Below are 15,938 nucleotides of genomic sequence, written 5' to 3'. Positions count from 1 at the left end.
GATATTGTTGTGACTCCTGTCAACCCAAGGGGGCAGAGAAAGCCTTGGTACAGACTCCTGATAAGGGTGCTAGAATTCCTTGAGCATGTTGCTTGAGAAAGGGATGCAATCAAGTTTACAACAAATAAGCAAGGATGTGACTAGTGTTCAAAATCATACATTTGCTTAAAATAATGAAATAATTTCTCCTTAGATATGGAAAACACTGTGACAAATATATTCAGTTCACAAAAATACTAGAAGTCTCTATCTCCCCATTGTAAAATATTTGTGCTTGTTGTCTCCAGCCATGTTCACTGCAGAACTATAATAGACTCTGAAAGTCAGCATTTTTTTTAGAACGTAAGAGGTTATGTCCCTGACAAATGAAATGGACAGCTGCTAAATTCTGCAGTCTTGTGTTAAGTGCAGCAGTGGTCTTAAATGAGGCACAACTTTTGTTCCAAACAATTGTAAAAACATTTTTTTTTAAGTGATCTTCATACAAAAGACAACAGGGACCCTCCAGCCCAACTCTCAGAAACAGGTTAGCTGGTATTGTAAGGAACATAATAACATAGGAGCCAGCCCTGTGGGTTCTACTGGATGCTAAGCATCCCCAATACTGAGCAAGCTCCTTCACTGTTACTTGCGTCAGACTAGGGCGGGCCAGGGAGGAAAGTCCGAAGGGAGGCAATCAGCTGTTGCCTGCTGCAGCGCCTTCACACGCAGGTGAGAGGCGCTGTGAGGACCCGGCCTGGTTGCAGATGGAGGGGGGGCGGGTGGAGGGGGGAGCGGCGGCAGTGACGACCTCAGGGGTGCGGCGGGGGCAGGGCCTCGGATGGCAGGGAGGCCGGGGCACAGGGAAGCTGTCATTTCAATGCAGGGGGAAGGGGGAGCGGCGGCGATCTCGGGGGGGGGGCAAAGGACATTCATAGGCACAGTTTGTCTTTTTATATATATATATATATATATATATATATATATACATACATCCTATATAATAAAACGCACCTCCAACATTCTGAAGCTGACTGCATGGCTGAGGCATTCCTGCTCTCTGTATCCATCTCCTGAATTGACATCACGTACTTCCAGGTTCGTCACAAGCAGAAGTGACCAACCACATGAGGTTTCTCGGCTTCAGAATGTTGGAGGTGCATTCTATTAAATAGGATTGGTCAGTTCCTTGAAGCACAGCCAGAGCTCAGTGTCCTGCACAGTAACGCTCAGACGCCAGAGAGAGAGGGGGGGCCTGACACCAGAGAGAGGGGGGGTATCTCTGTCACACACACACTCTCTCTCACACACTCTCTCTCACAGTCAATGTCTTTCTCTCTCTCACTCTCACACACTCTATGTCTCACACTATTACATTTACTCTCTATATATCACACAGTCACTCACATACTCTCTTCGTCTCATACACTCAGTCTCACAGAGCGTCTGTGTCTCACACACACTCTCTCTCGCACACACTGTATCTGTGTGAAACACACTCTCTCTCACACTGTCTCACATACGCACTTGCACACTCTCATTCTCACACACACACACTCTCTCTCAAAGACACACTCGCACCCAGACTCACTCTCTCTCTCACATACACACACTCGCACATTCACTCTCTCTCTCACACACAGTCACTCTCACATACACTCTCTCAAACATACACACTCCGAGGAAAACCTTGCTAGCGCCCATTTCAATTGTGTCAGGAACAGGCCTTTTTTACTTATATATATATAGTGAAGGACGTCCATAAAAGACGTCCATAGGCACAGCTCGTCTTTTTATATATATAGTGAAGCCCCAACAACAGGTACAGACCTCTCGTTAGATTTTCCAGCGTTAAGGCAATCGGAAAAGGTTAGTGCATCTCATTACAATAGGGTTCCTACACAATTTGCTCATCTGCATTCTGTTTTCATTAGCTGCTACCGTCGTCGGAAAAAGGCTCTGAGAAGCCTTTAGTGCATGCCAGGGTTTACTACTTGCTCGTTAATGGCTCGTTAAGTTTAGTGCATCTGTCCAGGGAAAGGTAATTTGTATCAAGTTTGGAACCCTCAATTATTTTGAAGTGTTGACGACTATGCTTACCACTGCCAGTTGAAGGCAGAATTGGAAATAACAGTAGAGCAAGGAGAAACTGGCAGGTAAAAGCAAGGGTGCACCACACATCAGGGGCGTAGCCAGACACCCAATCTTGGGTGGGCCTGGGCCCAAGATGGGTGGGCAGAAGAACCCCGCCCCATCCCACAGGTGATTTGGTCTCTCCTTCTCTCACCTGCATGCCATATGGTCTCTCAAATATCCTCCCTCTCCTTTTCACCAGCAGCAAGCAGCAACTAATACACTGCTCATGTTGGTCCCACAGCATTCCCTCTGACGCAACTTCCTGTTTCCGCATAGGTGGGAATACGTCAGAGGGAAGGCTATGGGGCCGGTGCAAGTAGTATGTATCAGTCACTGCTGGCTATTTTTTCAAGGTATGCAGGAGGGAAAGTTGTTGGGAGTTTTCAGCTGGTGGGGCTTGGGAATCTCTGCCACCCACATCATAGGTGTTCTGCTACTAGGTGGGCCTGGGCCCACCCAGGCCCACCCTTGGCTACGCCACTGCCACATATAGCCCAGCTTCTGACCGAGCTAACTGGAATTATTTGCTAACTGTACAGGTCAGAAGAATGGTGGCAAGAGACATAGAGGTGAAAAGGGACTGCTTTCTCTATCCTTTATAAAAGTTAATTGGATACTAATCATGATAGTTAGGAAAGGCTATACAAGAATAAATCATAGTAACATAGTAGATGACGGCAGAAAAAGACCTGCATGGTCCATCCAGTCTGCCCAACAAGATAAACTCATATGTGCTACTTTTTGTGTTTACCTTACCTTGATTTGTATCTGTGATTTTCAGGGCACAGACCGTATAAGTCTGCCCAGCACTATCCCTGCCTCCCAACCACCGGCTCTGGCACAGACCGTATAAGTCTGCCCAGCAATATCCTCGCCTCCCACCACCAGCTCTGCCACCAATCTCAGCTAAGTTTCTGAGGATCCATTCCCTCGGAACAGGATTCCTTTATGTTTATCCCACGCATGTTTGAATTCCGTTACCGTTTTCCTCTCCACCACCTCCCACGGGAGAGCATTCCAAGCATCCACCACTCTCTCCGTGAAAAAATACTTCCTGACATTTTTCTTGAGTCTACCCCCCTTCAATCTCATATCGTGCCCCATGTATGTAGCCATCTTATTTTTAAAGACCAAACTTACACAAAGTAGAAAATTACACTTTGATGTTAATTTAAAGATAGTTGGGCCTGAACACAAGTACATGTGAGGCAGCCATGGGCAAAGAAAGTGTTAACTCTGAGAAATAATTATATATATATAAGAAATGATATTAAAAGCTTGAAGTTTGAATTCTTTTCACTCTGCCAGCAAAGTAGTGAAGGAATGCAGGCTGGAATTAATTAGAGTCTAGTTTGGCCGAGCTAAGGTTAGGAAAGGTCAGTGAGAAATGAAACTCTGTCCCTTGTGAATTGCCAATGCTAGCTGGCACATCTGTAAATTATTAGGCTTACTGAATAGTTTTGTAAGCAGGCACGAGCCAGACATATGACATATTGTAGTTTAAGAATAGGCTGAAATACTATTTAGAAGTGCTTAATATGTAGATAGCTTAGATATAGATATATCTGATTATGCTTATTTTAGAATATGCTGTATTCTGTGTAAATTAATAAGTTTTGTGTCTATGTAGAATGTCTGTTAAATCCTGTATTACTCTTTGTCTGACATTTCAAGCAAAGACTGCTGTGAGGAGATCAACATGTGTTTTGAATTAACTATGGTCTTAGCTAGTTCTGTGTATGGAGCTGAGAGGTGAAAAAGGTCAGAACTAGTCAGCTCTCTTCTCCTTGATTAATTATAGGTAAAATGCAGGAATGGTCTTGGAAGTAATAACCTGATATGTATGCTATTAATTAAGATTGGCTTTTGACCTCTTTAATGAATGCCAGAGTTTAGTTAGCAGTTAGTATGAACCAGACTAGGAATATGAGAATAACCAATGTTAGATGGGGCCTCTTAGTCTCTAAGGGAATCCAGTCTAAGCCATAGATGAGACATCAATCATAATGAGAAATGTAAGAGTTCTGGAGACCAAATGTCTGGCTTGAGGGGCCCCAGGTCACAGGTCAGTTTAGGATGTCTGGAACCTATGTAACTGATATTTCAAAAGTAATGATTGGTTGAGGCAAGGTAGCCAATCAATGTCTTAACCAATTGGGAGTAAAGGGGGCTGGGCTAGGCTAGGCTAGGAGGAGGGCTTAGGACCCTATTTAAGTGGGAGCAGAAGCAGTTTACGTCAGAAGGAGCTCAGAAGAAAGAGAAGGACAGAAGGAACAGACAGAAGAAGGAGAAGACAGCATAAGAAGAGAAGCAGCTGAGACAAAGACACAGAGAGCTGAGACAAAGACACAGAGAGCTGAGACAAAGACACAGAGAGCTGAGAGAGAGGAGAAGAGAGCTAGAACTGATGTCCTGCTTTGTTTGCTGGCAAATAAAGAAGATTTCTCTCTCATACTGGTGTGTGCTGTCTGACTCCTGAAGTATCACAAATTCCTATCTCAATTCCTGCAACAATTCTTGGTGGCAGCGGTGGGATTCTGAATCCTGCATTAATCCCAGCACCCAACTGACTGGAGAACATACGCCGGGTATGTATTCTGTATTTTGTATTGTAATTCTAGCTAGAAAATTGTAAACCAGCCCCTCAAGAAGGAGGGAAGGAGAATCTGATCAATTCTCAGCAAAGGCCCTAGTACCTTCTAGTCGCGGGGACTAGAAGCGAAAACGCTTGAGCTTATCTGTATCTGAGAAATCTGAAATTGTTGGGTGGGATTTTCTGTATGGAATGTGTGATGAGTGAATGCTAAATGAGTGCGGACTTCTTATAGCTGCATTTCCAATTAACGCGAGTTCAATTGGTCAGCAACGGAAGGAAGCGATTGCTGTCTGTCTACCTAGTGTCTCGAGAGTGCAGACCCCTTACTGCACTTTCAAAAACTCCCTCCCTTTTGTGTGTTGTAATTGTAAGCATTATGGGTGGGACATCATCTAGACAAATTGTTACCCCCCTAGACTGTATGCTTAGAAATTTTAAGAAAGGTTTTTTAATTAATGATTATGGACAGACTTTAAGCTCAGGTACTTTAAGAACCTTGTGTGAAGTTGAGTGGCCATCTATGGGAGTGGGGTGGCCCCCTAGTGGCAGCTTAGATATTGAAGTAATCCGGAAGGTCTACAGCATAGTTGTAGGAGAACCAGAATATTCTGAACAACTCCCTTATATAGATTCCTGGGACAGCCTTGTGACTGACCCTCCCTCGTGGTTGAAAACTTATATGGGATCCCCAGTAAAATTCATGTTAGGTCGTGTTCAAAGAAAGATTAGAAAATCTAAACTAGAAGAGGGAAAGAGCCCCAGGAAGCTTACCACCCAATCGGTGGCTTCCGCCCCTACCCTGTCCGAGAAACCCATACTCTCTGATGACCCCTCAGACCTTGAGCCACCACCTTATGGCCCATTGTTGGGGTTCCGTGCCGCCCCTAGAGATCCACGCCGCCCAGCTCAAGCCTCTCCAGTACAGGCTTCTCCGGATAGTTCTTCCCCTCCTGTGCGAACCCCACCACATCCTAGGTTGGACTTTTCACCTGGCCTCTACCCTTCTGTGCCAAATCCTCTCCTGTTAACCTCTGTAGACCCACTTTGGGCTCCACTCCCTGACTCCTCAACTCCTGACAGCCCAGCCTCTCCCTCTAGCACCCCTACCCACTCATTAGGGGCCCGGCATCCCTTTCAATGGACTGAATCACCTGTGACCACCTCTCAGTCTATGAGTACCCCTCCCCATCCCTCAGGGGTTCAACACACCTCCACTGAATGGGTTAGACCTGCTGCAATCACCTTTGAGCATGATAGGAGGGTAGCTCCTAGCTCTACCTCAGGTTCCATCCCCACTTCCTCGAGAGTTCTGCCACTTCGTCAGGTAACTACCACTCGACCGGATCCTAATAATCAGGGTCAGGTTATACAGGCACAGGCCTACCAGTATGTACCCTTCACAACCACCGATCTCCTGAATTGGAAGACGCATTACCCCTCTTATACTGAAAAGCCTCAGGCAGTGGTGGACCTAGTGACTAGCATTATGGCCACCCATAACCCAACCTGGACTGATTGTCAACAACTTCTCCTGACCCTCTTCACAACTGAGGAGAGGCGGAAGATTTTGCAAAATGCTGAGGCCATCACGCGAGAGCGTGTTCCCGACGGGACACAGGATCCAGAGGGATGGGTTAGAGCTCGGTTTCCTCGCGCAGCTCCAGCTTGGGATCCAAATGATGGGCAGCACTATGAACTGTTGTCTGGCTATTGCCGGGACTTACTGGAAGGTATGAGGAAAGGCATAAAGAGGCCCATTAATCTGGCAAAGGTCTCTGAAATTCTCCAAGGGGCAACTGAATCCCCTGGGGCCTTTCTAGAGCGACTAATTGAAGCCTACAGAACATACACCCCATTTGACCCTGAAGCCCAAGAAAACCAGAGAATGGTGAATAGCGCATTGGTGGCCCAGAGTATGCCAGATATCCGGAAGAAGTTGCAGCGTCAGGAGGGATTCGCAGGGATGAATACCACCCAGCTAATTGAGATCGCAACCAAGGTTTTCATTAATAGAGATCAGGAGGTGCGCCGAGAGGCTGACCGGAAGATGCAGAAGAAGGCCGACCTTTTAGCGGCAGCCATTACTAATTCCACCCTTAACCGAGGTCGACCTCTAGCTAATGGGAAGCCAAAGTGGGACCCCGGACCACCAGCCAGGCCCCGAGATTCCTTCAATCAATCCCGGCCAAGGGGGGAGAATCCCAGACCAAGATTGGAGAGGGACCAGTGTGCTTATTGTAAGGAAAGAGGGCACTGGAAAGATGAATGCCCCCAGAGGCGCCAGGGACTGAGAAGGGGACCAGGAGATCGAGGAAGCCGAGGCCGAGTTCGAGAGGGAAGATATGAGCCTCCTGAATCTGACATCATCGGGATAGCCGAGATGGCAGAATGGGACGAATAGGACAGACCGGGTTCCTACAAACTGGGCTCCCAGGAACCTATGGTCAAGTTAACTATAGGGAGCCGCTCAATTCCATTCATGATTGATACAGGAGCTGAACATTCTGTTGTGACGGAGCGATTAGCGCCTGTGTCTGGAAAAACTGTCCGAGTGGTGGGAGCCACGGGGGTGCAGAACCGGAGGCCCTTTCTGACAACCCGTAGATGCCAATTAGGCTCACACATAGTCACTCATGAATTCTTGTATATGCCAGACTGTCCAATCCCTTTGTTAGGTCGAGACCTGCTGTCCAAGCTTAGGGCCCAAATTTCTTTTGACTCTGATGGCCAGACTTCAGTCTCCTTTCGGCCCCCAACATCCAGCCCTAAGGGTATATTGAGTTTCTGCTGCCCTCTTGAAGAAGAATGGCGGCTGCATCAGTCGCATGGCCAAGTTGACCTACCCCTGGCAGACAGCTTTCAGGTCAGTGGGGTATGGGCAGAAGATAATCCCCCAGGGTTGGCCCGAAATATTCCTCCTGTACATGTAGACTTACTTCCAAGTGCCCGGCCAATCCATCTTCGTCAATACCCAATTCCCAGAAAGGCTCTGGAAGGGATTCAAGCACATTTGAATCGTCTGTTATCCCATGGAATTATTCGTCCTTGCCAGTCTCCATGGAATACGCCACTATTGCCAGTTCAGAAGCCAGGGACTGAGGACTACCGGCCAGTCCAAGACTTACGAGTGGTCAATAAATCCACTATCTCATTACACCCTGTAGTGCCTAATCCATATGTCCTGCTAGGATTGATACCTTCTGGGGCTACCCATTTCACAACACTAGATCTAAAAGATGCCTTCTTTTGTATTCGGGTGGCCCCAGCCAGTCAATTGCTTTTTGCCTTTCAATGGGAAAACCCAGTAACAGGAAGGAAGCTTCAGTATACATGGACCCGCCTGCCACAGGGGTTCAAGAATTCCCCCACCATTTTTGGGACAGCCCTAGGACAAGACCTTAAGACTTTTAAATCTGAGCCTTCCAGGCGAGTTTTACTCCAGTATGTAGATGACCTCCTGATTGCAGCAGTGACCCAGGAAGAGTGTTTTGAGGCTACTAGAGAATTGCTGGAGCTACTCTTGGATGCAGGCTATAAGGTCTCACGCTCAAAGGCCCAACTCTGTCAGTCAGAAGTGAAGTATTTGGGCTTCTGTATTTCCCAGGGAAGTAGGAGACTGGATGCTAGTAGGAAGCAAGCGGTAGCTGCAATTCCCCAACCCAAGTCCAGAAGAGAAGTTAGGGAATTTCTGGGAGCAGCCGGATTTTGCAGAATTTGGATTCCAAATTTTGCATTGATGGCGAAACCCCTTTACCAAGCCACAAAGGGGGGTGAAAAGGAACCATTTGAATGGGGACCTACTGCTCAACAATCCTTCATTGCCATAAAGAAAGCCCTACTCCAAGCCCCTGCGTTAGGCCTTCCTGATGTGGAGAAACCTTTCTCACTGTATGTCCATGAGCGACAGGGGGTTGCTCTGGGTGTGCTGACCCAGATGATGGGAGCCTGGCAGAGGCCTGTTGCATACCTGTCTAAACAGCTGGATGGAGTGGCTAAAGGATGGCCAGCCTGCATGAGGGCCATTGCAGCAACAGCCTTACTGGTCCAGGAAGCTGATAAGTTGACCTTGGGGCAAGAACTGGTTGTTAAAGTCCCCCATGCAGTTCTCACCCTCATGGAGTATAAGGGCAACCACTGGTTTACAAATAACCGCATGGTTAAGTACCAAGCTAGCTTGTGTGAGAATCCACGGATACACCTGGAAACAGTGGCTACATTTAATCCTGCCACCCTTTTGCCAGCATCTGAGGGACCACCGGATCATGACTGTATCCAAACCATGGATGAAGTGTACTCTAGTCGACCAGATCTTAAAGATGTTCCATGGAGGGACCCAGATGTAATTTATTTCACAGATGGAAGCAGTTATGTGGAGAACTCCAAGCGACTGGCAGGCTATGCTGTGGTGACAGAGGACAAGGTGATAGAAGCAAGAGCCCTGCCCCAAGGAACTTCAGCTCAGAAAGCAGAACTTGTGGCCCTCATACGAGCTCTGGAGCTAGCAGCAGGACTGGTGACTAACATTTATACTGATTCCAAGTATGCCTTCACAACTCTACATGCTCATGGAGCTTTGTATAAGGAAAAGGGACTCATAAATGCTGCAGGCCAACCTGTTAAGTATGGACCTGAAATACTTCAGCTGCTAGAGGCTGTGTGGGCCCCTAAGAAGGTAGCTGTCATTCACTGTAGGGGACACCAAAGAATAGATACTCCAGTGGCCCGAGGGAACCGCCATGCTGATCGGGTGGCCAAGGAAGCTGCTCGAGGACCCCCAGCAACTACTGTGACTCCCCTGTTCCAAATTCGATTGCAAGAATGGACACCTATGTATACCCAAGTGGAAGAGAAATGGGCTCAAGAAGAAGGTGCAGTAAGGAGACCTGATGGCTGGTTACATCTCCCTGATACCAGAGTTCTGGTGCCACGCCACCTAGCTTGGCCTGTAGTGTCTCAAGCTCATGACCTATCACACTTAGGGAAAACAGCACTAGCCCGTCTACTCAGCCGAGTAGTGGTGCTGGAAGGATTGGATAGTCTGGTTGCCACTGCCTCTGCCCGATGTACTCTCTGTGCCCAGAATAATGCTCGTCAGGGACCCCGTATTCCACCAGGAGTTCAGTCTAGAGGTCTAACACCCTTTGAGTCCCTAGTTATAGACTTCACAGAAATGCCCAAGAGCGGTAGGTTCCGATACCTCTTAGTCATGGTCTGTACCTTTTCTGGGTGGGTGGAAGCATATCCTACAGTCACTGAGAAAGCCACAGAAGTAGCTCGAGCTCTCCTTAGGGATGTCATCCCCAGGTATGGACTGCCCCTTGCCATAGGTTCAGATAATGGTCCCGCCTTTGTTGAAGCTACACTTCAGGCCCTGTCCCGCGCATTGCGCATTACCTGGAAATTGCATTGTGCCTATCGTCCCCAGAGTTCAGGGCAGGTTGAGCGAGCAAACAGAACCTTGAAAAATAGCCTAGCAAAGATTTGTCAGGAAACCCAACTGAAATGGCCACAGGCACTGCCACTAGCCCTCTTCCGCCTCCGATGTACCCCAACTAAAGGAACAGCCCTCTCTCCCTTTGAAATTGTGTATGGGAAGCCCCCAGCCATTTTACAGGGAATTAAGGGAGACATAGGGATTTTAGGGTCTACCCAGGTGCAGGAGCAGGTAGCCCTCTTGGGAAAGATAATTTCTGAGCTTCAGTCTTATGTGAGAGAAATAAACCCTGTCCCCTTCCAGGCTCAGGTACATTCCTTCCTGCCAGGGGATAGAGTTTGGGTGAAAGACTGGAGGCTTCAGCCTTTGGGGCCCCGATGGAAAGGACCTTTTACTGTTTTGCTTTCTACCCCTACAGCTGTGAAGGTCGCAGGGATTACTCCATGGGTCCATTGGTCTCGAATTAAGTCTGCTGATCAGACTGAGCCCAGCACGGATCAGACGGAGCCTAGACAGTGGAGAGCAGAAAGTGATCCAGCGGAGCCATTGAAGTTGCGCTTGACCCGAACCAAAGAATCTACTAGCTGAAAAGAAGGGTCAACTGCATACTGCAGGAGCGGCTGAACTTCGGCTTCACACTGAGACTCTTTCTTGCCTGATTCTGGCTTTTTTGGAATTTGAAAGCTTGATCCTTGTCAGTTGAGGGTCTATCCCAACTGGTATAAGAACTCAAAGACTGAGAACATTATATGAGAGTAATCTGTGATTAGCACAGACTGTTGAAATATTATTGCTTAATTAGTTTGCTGTATTTGTTTTAGATTAAGAAGAAAGAAAATGTTAGTACTTTGGATGCTTTTGTTGTTTTCTACTCCTTGCCTCCTTGTTCCTAATACCCCAACTCGCTCCAACCTTTGGTTACACTCAGTCCAGGAACTAATTAGCCAAGCAAAGATTACTTCCCCTTGTATTGTGTGTTCCCGATTTTCTCCTTATACCACAGATGTCCCAGCTGTTCCTGTTCCTGTGCAACTCCCAGCTCTTATACCTCCCTACTTTTCGAGTTCAGGTCCTTGGAGCCAGGATTATACTTGGTGGTCCTTTTATAATGCTACTTCCCCCTCTGAATCTTCTCTAAGGCCAGTTTTTACGTCTCCCTATCCAGCCTCTGGAGTGTTTTGTTTAACAAGAAGCATCTCAACTGTTCTTCCCATTCCCTGTAACTATACTAATGTTCTCCCAGAAAAAGGAGAATCTGTGTGGGTAGTTTCTCCAGGTACTCCTATGTGCCCTGCTACCATACCTGTAGATTATGACCCAGGTGATTATCTGGCTCCTAAGCGTACCACTGAGAAGACTATAGTGTCCAAGCTTATTTTCTACTTTCATAAGTCCCCGGGGTATGAAGAGTTACTAACAAATGAGCAGCCTGTCACAATTGGGGATTGGCGCCTATGGTGTGCAAAGTCTCCATTTCGTCTTCGTTCCCCCTGGGATAGGGGCTCGCATTATGGGCACCCTAAGTACCCTGTCCAGCCTGAGCCAACATTTATTGGGAACTTTCCTCACCCTCTCCTTGGTCATTACTGGCTCTGTGATAATGTCCTCCACATGATTCTTCCCCCCACATATGATTTTTGTGTATTGGTAACCTTGAATTATTTTCCTAAAGTTATTCCTCTTAAGCCGCTATCCCCGCACCGCTCTAAGCGAGAGGCTTTGTCCTTACCCTCCTCCGTTGCCACAGAGGATGAGGCGATTGAATTAGCCCTCCAGTATATTAATTCTACTTATCCTCTGACTAAAAAGAGACTTGTAGCCCTTTCTGCCACGGCCTGGATTCCAATTGGGGGCCCGGTAGCGGGTATTACTGAACTAGGTATGGCTACCCGGAGACTTCAATCCCTACTCCATGTTTAGTTCATGAGCTGAACGTGGTAGTCAATGCATTGCAGGATCAAATTAATGAATTAAGTATAGTTTCTCGGTATAACCGTATGGGTCTTGATTATCTCTTTGCAGCCCAGGGTGGCCTCTGCACAGTGCTAAATTCTTCAGAGTGCTGTACTATTGTCATAAATAGGACGCATGTAGTTAGGCATGCCATGGATAAAGTCCTACAGTTGGCTAGCCTTAATGTGGAGGATTACCGAGGAGGGTTAGATCTTACCTCCTGGTGGTGGTCATTGACCTCCTGGATACGTCCCTTGTTCATTTCCCTAATAGTCTTAGTTTTAGCAGGGTTTTTGTTTGTTTCCTGGCCTCATGTGCTTCGGCAGTATGCCGTCGGACCTTAACAAGTAGGGTAATGGTGATTCACAAGTCTATTCCTAGTTAGGATCACTATAATCTCCAGAGTTTGAGATGTGAGACTTATTTCTGCATAAGCTGATTTTAGTCTCAAAGGGGGGAATGAGGCAGCCATGGGCAAAGAAAGTGTTAACTCTGAGAAATAATTATATATATATAAGAAATGATATTAAAAGCTTGAAGTTTGAATTCTTTTCACTCTGCCAGCAAAGTAGTGAAGGAATGCAGGCTGGAATTAATTAGAGTCTAGTTTGGCCGAGCTAAGGTTAGGAAAGGTCAGTGAGAAATGAAACTCTGTCCCTTGTGAATTGCCAATGCTAGCTGGCACATCTGTAAATTATTAGGCTTACTGAATAGTTTTGTAAGCAGGCACGAGCCAGACATATGACATATTGTAGTTTAAGAATAGGCTGAAATACTATTTAGAAGTGCTTAATATGTAGATAGCTTAGATATAGATATATCTGATTATGCTTATTTTAGAATATGCTGTATTCTGTGTAAATTAATAAGTTTTGTGTCTATGTAGAATGTCTGTTAAATCCTGTATTACTCTTTGTCTGACATTTCAAGCAAAGACTGCTGTGAGGAGATCAACATGTGTTTTGAATTAACTATGGTCTTAGCTAGTTCTGTGTATGGAGCTGAGAGGTGAAAAAGGTCAGAACTAGTCAGCTCTCTTCTCCTTGATTAATTATAGGTAAAATGCAGGAATGGTCTTGGAAGTAATAACCTGATATGTATGCTATTAATTAAGATTGGCTTTTGACCTCTTTAATGAATGCCAGAGTTTAGTTAGCAGTTAGTATGAACCAGACTAGGAATATGAGAATAACCAATGTTAGATGGGGCCTCTTAGTCTCTAAGGGAATCCAGTCTAAGCCATAGATGAGACATCAATCATAATGAGAAATGTAAGAGTTCTGGAGACCAAATGTCTGGCTTGAGGGGCCCCAGGTCACAGGTCAGTTTAGGATGTCTGGAACCTATGTAACTGATATTTCAAAAGTAATGATTGGTTGAGGCAAGGTAGCCAATCAATGTCTTAACCAATTGGGAGTAAAGGGGGCTGGGCTAGGCTAGGCTAGGAGGAGGGCTTAGGACCCTATTTAAGTGGGAGCAGAAGCAGTTTATGTCAGAAGGAGCTCAGAAGAAAGAGAAGGACAGAAGGAACAGACAGAAGAAGGAGAAGACAGCATAAGAAGAGAAGCAGCTGAGACAAAGACACAGAGAGCTGAGACAAAGACACAGAGAGCTGAGACAAAGACACAGAGAGCTGAGAGAGAGGAGAAGAGAGCTAGAACTGATGTCCTGCTTTGTTTGCTGGCAAATAAAGAAGATTTCTCTCTCATACTGGTGTGTGCTGTCTGACTCCTGAAGTATCACAAATTCCTATCTCAATTCCTGCAACACATGCACACTATATTTCCAGACACTGTGGGTAAAAGAGTTTTTCAAGGCAGCAAGCATTGCATAAAATATTAGGGATCAACAGTATTATGGCAATTTCAAAGGTCTGCTGGGTTGAGAGGCCTCGCCCAGGCAGGGTCAAGGTGCAGTCCTCTATCAATATTTCTGCTCCTCTGCATTAAACTTTATTTTCCGTGAAAGTAACTGCAAAGCATTCCTAGCTGTAAAATGACAAACTCTGCAGAAATACATGACTAAAAATTCACTTTTACCGCCAGAAAGTCAATAGAATGAAAATGAGTAAGGAGTGGGGAACGGGAGAAGGAGGGACAGACAGAGCTCCCGCTGCTAGCAAACAGCGATCCGACGACATGCAAACCTTGTTACCTAGATCCTCTTTAATTAAACAGCGCAGGCCTCTAGGCAACCAAACACACCGCTTAAATAAACTTGTTTTTATTTTAAGTAACCAATGCAGTAACTTTCCCCTGTCAATGGAGCAAGATCAACTCACCTGCCTACTGCCAGGTGCGGTGAGAGAGGTAAGGATCGGGGTGCTGCAACAGAACTGCAGATTGGGGTCTAGGTAAAAGACGGATTTCCCGGATTGAGATTCGTCCCTTACCTTCTTCCAACAGATTGCGGCGCCCCCTGCCTCCCAAAGCTCCCCGCAAATAAGGAAAACCACAGCAGAACCAAAACAAAAAGAGAAACCACAAGGCAGGTGTACTGTCCGTAAAGATCAGACGTGTATTGCATTTCAATGCAGTGTATATATGCACACACACAGCCAGCACACGATGGTGTAGCTTAAGACCTAAGTCATCATAGGCAGGTACTTGAGGCTGGCCATCGGCGATGGAGGGAGGAGGCGGGGGCTCCTACACCACCTTGAAACCAGTATTCATGCAATTAACTCCGCAGTAAGGTGTCCACTGTCCTACCTTAGTGACAATTATACAGAACTGGATCCCTGGTCCTCCTGGTCTCGCCCAACGCACCTCAGTCTACCCCCCCCCCCCCCCCCCCCCCCCCACTGCAGTGACTCGCAGCAACTTAGCCCTTCCCCAGCTCCTACCCTCCGCCCTCCTCCTCCCACACCCAGGCAGACGGCCGAGTGGGCGAGTCAGGGATCCTGTGGCGAGCAGTGTTCATTCATAAACGCAAGACACCCGCCCTGACTTGTGGTTTCTGATTTCTTTCTCTTGATCTGGGAGATGCTCCTCACACTGAAGGGCGCCGGAGCCGAAAGAAAGGAGAAGGAAGGCCACAGACAACGGAGCGGGGAGTGGAAGCCACTGCCCTTTGTGTGCCCAAGGAACCATGCAGCCAGAAATGAGAGCCTCCCAGACAGTATTAGCACCAGACACAGGGCAGGCTTATCGCATTGGCCCAGACTAGGGCCCAAAGCGGTCCTCGTAGTTATAAAGGCTCCCAAAGCAGATGGTATAAAGGGGGGAGGGGTTGAAGAACCTATCCACAGCTTCCTGCAGAGGTCTATTTTACCAATCCTCTGTGCATTGTCCTCCAGTGATAATAAACACTTCTTACCTTCTGCTTCCTCGTCTGCCAGCTTTCCTCTGCAGTCAAAGCAGCACAGGGCCCCTTTTGTGGGAATTAAAACATGTATTTATATTATGATGGGGGGGGCACTGGTAGGTGTTTCTTTGGTTAGGGACCATCAAATGGTTACTCTTGCCCTGGTTGCCAAGGTTTTAGGGAAAACCCAGACTGCTGCCCCCCCCCCCCCCCCCCCAGAAGATTTGTATTTTAATGTGAAGGTGCCCATACTGCCCAACATCTGAAACCCTTGATAGGTTTTAAATATACTAATTGGAATTTGATAAATTAATAACATTTCAAAATATTTTTTTAAAACTTGCTAAACATAGGAGTGGTCTAGTGGTTAGGGTGGTGGACTTTGGTACTGAGGAACTGAGTTCGATTCCCACTTCAGGCACAGGCAGCTCCTTGTGACTCTGGGCAAGTCACTTAACCCTCCATTGCCCCATGTAAGCCGCACTGAGCCTGCCATGAGTGGGAAAGTGCGGGGTACAAATGTAACAAAAATTA

The 15,938-nt window shown here is 46.8% G+C and overlaps 1 protein-coding gene across 2 annotated transcripts in view; it reads right to left on the bottom strand.

Moving 5' to 3' along the window:
• The window catches only part of CORO2A (coronin 2A), a 467,084-nt gene extending 452,219 nt beyond the window's left edge, over nucleotides 1–14,865 (bottom strand). The window contains exon 1 of one of the 2 annotated variants that reach the window (XM_030194343.1): nucleotides 14,810–14,865. The gene's annotated coding sequence lies outside the window, so the exon portion shown is untranslated. Of the gene's footprint in view, nucleotides 1–14,379; nucleotides 14,448–14,809 lie in introns of those variants that run through there. The other variant, XM_030194344.1, reaches the window with a different exon arrangement.
• Nucleotides 14,866–15,938: the final 1,073 nt, after the last annotated feature.

The sequence above is a fragment of the Microcaecilia unicolor genome, chromosome 2, assembly GCF_901765095.1.
Source record: "Microcaecilia unicolor chromosome 2, aMicUni1.1, whole genome shotgun sequence".
NCBI lineage: Eukaryota > Metazoa > Chordata > Amphibia > Gymnophiona > Siphonopidae > Microcaecilia > Microcaecilia unicolor.
The sequence above is the reverse complement of the archived record's forward strand: the minus strand, read 5'-3'. Positions and strand labels throughout refer to the sequence as shown.